Below are 3,822 nucleotides of genomic sequence, written 5' to 3' on the forward strand. Positions count from 1 at the left end.
TTACTGTCTCTTACTCTAGAATCCTTGAACTAGATGTCAGGGAAACAAATGGGCTACGTAATTAGACACATTGAGACACATTGTGCCCAGACAGAGAGGCAATAACTCCATGTCATTCTTTGCCTAGCAGAGCACATAAAACTGTTGTGCTATGGTGTGGGTGTCAATTTGGAGGAGAAACAAACAACCAGCACTATGTCCAGTAAGAGCCATGAAGACTGGCTGAATTAAATAAAATGTTTTCTTGGGTGGCATAGACTGCTAGCTGCCTCCAATATCCATTCTCCTCTTCTTTGGTAAGAAAACCATAATTTGAGTTGTACACATGGCTACCCAAAGAAAGACTACACTTCTCAAAGTCTCTTGTGACAAGTGTCACATTTCTTTTCTTTTTCTTTCTTTTTTTTTTTTTTTTCTTGAGATGGAAGTCTTGCTCTGTTGCCCAGGCTGGAATGCAGTGGCACAATCTCGGCTCACTGCAACCTCCACCTCCAAGGTTCAAGCGATTCTCTTGCCTCACCCTCCAGAGTAACTAGGACTACAGGGGCCTGCCACCATGCCTGGCTAATTTTTTGTATTTTTAGTAAAGACGGGGTTTTGCCATGTTAGCCATGATGGTCTCGATCCCCTGATCTTGTGATTCACTCGCCTCCTGTCACATTTCTATGCAACCACTGGAGAAATCACAGTGTTGGCTAACACATATTGAGCTCTCACTAATTGCTAGTTACAATTCTAAGTATTTTACATGCTTATTTTATTTATTTATTTATTTATTTATTTTTATTATTTATTTTAATACAGATGAGCTCTAACTATGATCTTGAACACCTGGGCTCAAACAGTCTTCCCACCTCAGCTTCCCAGAGTGCTGGGATTACAGGCGTGAGCCACTGCACCCAGCACTGACAGCTTTCTTAAAACAGGTTATATGCACGATTCATCTCTGCATTCTCACACACCTCTTGTGGTGCCTAGCAAACAGTAGTAGCAAACAAATTTATTTAAATAAATGGATTTACACATGTCTGGGATGCCTGCAATGTGACAAGCTCACTGAAGCCTACAAATGATTGCATCTTCCTCTTTAAACTGTTTTTTTAATAGAAAAAACTTCAATTTTGCCAACTATTCCCCATTTTAATTTTTAGTTTGAGCTCCTTCTTTCACATCCTCCATTTGACAAATTAGTATCGACATCTTGCAAAGTCTGATGATACCTTTTTAACTTTTTTCTTCTTTTTTATATACAAGTCAAGTCTTCTGGGTTTTTTTATTGGTAGTTTTCTATTATTCTATTTTAGTAGAGACTATGTATGTTATTTTAATTTTTACTATTATATGTGTGTGTGTGTGTGTGTGTATAGTGTTACAGCTCTTTTAAAATTTGTTTAGCAGGCTTTCCAATTTTTGCCAGAAAGCTCCCTAAAAAATAAAAAATAAAGAATATATATATATATACACACACACATACACATATATTTGAAGATCAAAAGAAATATGTAAATAATTCTTTTCAGCATATACTGTAAATATTTGGCCGACCATATCCCAATTGAAATTCTTACATGAATTCAATAGCTATTGACCATTATAAACCCAGGGAAATCATATTGTTCTATGTGGCTGGTTGTTAGAAAGGACCTAAGGAGAGCTTTAACTAAGAGGCCAGGGACATTACTATGCATTTGTCTGTTTAACCTTGATTCAAGCAATAAGAGCATTGTGAACATTTCTATGGAAGCTCAACCACCCAACATAAAGCCTAGTAAGATAATAATAAAAATCCTCATCCACTCCTCAGGCCTCTTAACACCTGCCACCCAGTGAAGATTCCTGCGGTACTCGACTCCCAACTCCCTCCTCGCACATTTATTGTTACTTATGACGAGGTCCATGAATCCCTGTAAAGACGCTGCCCACCCTTTAATATCCTGCACAACCCTAAATTGTGCACAGCTGAGCCATCAGCAGCTAAGGAAGAGGTTCAAAGAATAGCTATTCATGGTATAGCCACAAGATACAACGTGGAGACCAAAGGGCATCAAAAGAAAGACTCAAAGAGCAGAATGTTGCAGCGAGGCAGAGGCTTTTGAGAGAAAAGGAAACTTTGAGATGGCAGTTTTACAAGGGATTGAGACAAGTGAGCCTGTTTATGTACACAGGATGGCTCCCTTTAATTAGTGGTCTCAGCAGGAAGAATTTGTGATGCTACAGACATCACAAAGGGCAGGTAATATTCTGATACATCTCTTCAGCACTCTGAAATCCTTGAAGTATCCAACTAGAGAAACAACTTTTTTTTAAAAAGAAAGGGAGAAAGAAAGAAAGAAAATCCAGTTTATCAGACTGACTTTCTAGCAGTCTGAGTTCACCCAGATGCAGTTTAAGTGTATGTAGAATGTATTTTACCACATCTAGTTTGCTTCTACTTCTTTTTTTTTTTTTTTTTTTTGAGATGGAGTCTCGCTCTGTCACCAGGCTGCAGTGCAGTGGCGGGATCTCAGCTCACTGCAACCTCCGGCTCCCTGGTTCAAGCGATTCTCCTGCCTCAGCCTCCCAAGTAGCTGGGATTACAGGCACATGCCACCATGCCTAGCTAATTTTTTTTTTTTTTTTTTTTTTTTTGTATTTTTTAGTAGAGACGGGGTTTCACCACATTACCAGGATGGTCTTGATCTCCTGACCTCGTGATCCACCTGCCTCGGCTTCCCAAAGTGCTGGGATTACAGGCATGAACCACCACGCCCAGCTGCTTCTACTTTTAATTCCATGCAATATTGTATATCTGAGGAACACAAAGTAGATGTTTAATGATAATAGTATTGGAATTACACTCTTCCTTCCAAATATGTACATGCCAAGTCAAAGCCTGAGTATAAGTTAAGCAGATGCGTAAATTCGTGTGACTTTACATGCAGTCCACTAAACATATAACCAATAATTTTAGTCGCAAAAATATAAATCTCTTTTATTTTTATTACATTATACAGTTTACAAAGCACTTTGAGCAGACAGTGAGTTTCATTTATGAAACAATCTTTGAAAACACATGTTTCTTATAGAAATAACTTGGAAAAATTTAAAGATAATTAAAAGCACTTTAACATCCTCTACACACACACACACACAAAAAAAAAACCCTACAATAAAATTTTGCTAAATTTCTTTTCAGGGATATCCTCTATAATTTATTTATACCCTACTTTGTTCCAGAAAGGATTTAAAGTGGTTTACAATGAAATACAGTTATAGCAAAATAAATTAAAAACTGTTGAGAATTTAAAAGAAAATAACAAGGATAGAAAAGGGTATTGAAATAAAACTAATTTTTTTTAAATCAAAAGGCAGATGATGACAATGTTCATACCTGCCACCAGCCTGTCACAGTTTTAGCATCTAATGCAAAGCAGTAAGATTGCTCAGTTACACAATTTACTTAAGTGGCCATTGAGGAAGGGGGACAAACAAACAAATTTCTCAACAAAACATAGCTTTTCCTTATGTTCCTTATATTTTTTTCAGATGGTCTTTATAAACATGCAATGAAGGACATGTACCAATCTTATGGTAGATTTGACCATGAGATTCAAAAAGCTGTTTCTTACAGGGCTCTTCAGTATAGGCTAAGTCTATTCCACACATATACACACACAAACTATATTTATAGTCATGCACCACATAAGATGTTTTGGTCAATGACAGACTGTGTATATGATGATGGTCTCATAAGATTATAATATTTTTACTGCATCTTTTCTATGTTTAGATACACAAATACTTACCATTGTGTTATACTTGCCTACAGCATTCATCATAGTC

At 37.0% G+C, this 3,822-nt stretch overlaps 1 non-coding gene across 1 annotated transcript; it reads left to right on the forward strand.

Annotated features, from left to right (window-relative positions):
• The first annotated feature begins 1,364 nt into the window (after positions 1-1,364).
• On the forward strand, positions 1,365-1,426 carry LOC112439151 (U7 small nuclear RNA). The gene has a single exon (XR_003027452.1). It is a non-coding gene; the product is annotated as a U7 small nuclear RNA (small nuclear RNA).
• Positions 1,427-3,822: the final 2,396 nt, after the last annotated feature.

This window comes from Pan paniscus, chromosome 13 (assembly GCF_029289425.2).
Source record: "Pan paniscus chromosome 13, NHGRI_mPanPan1-v2.0_pri, whole genome shotgun sequence".
NCBI lineage: Eukaryota > Metazoa > Chordata > Mammalia > Primates > Hominidae > Pan > Pan paniscus.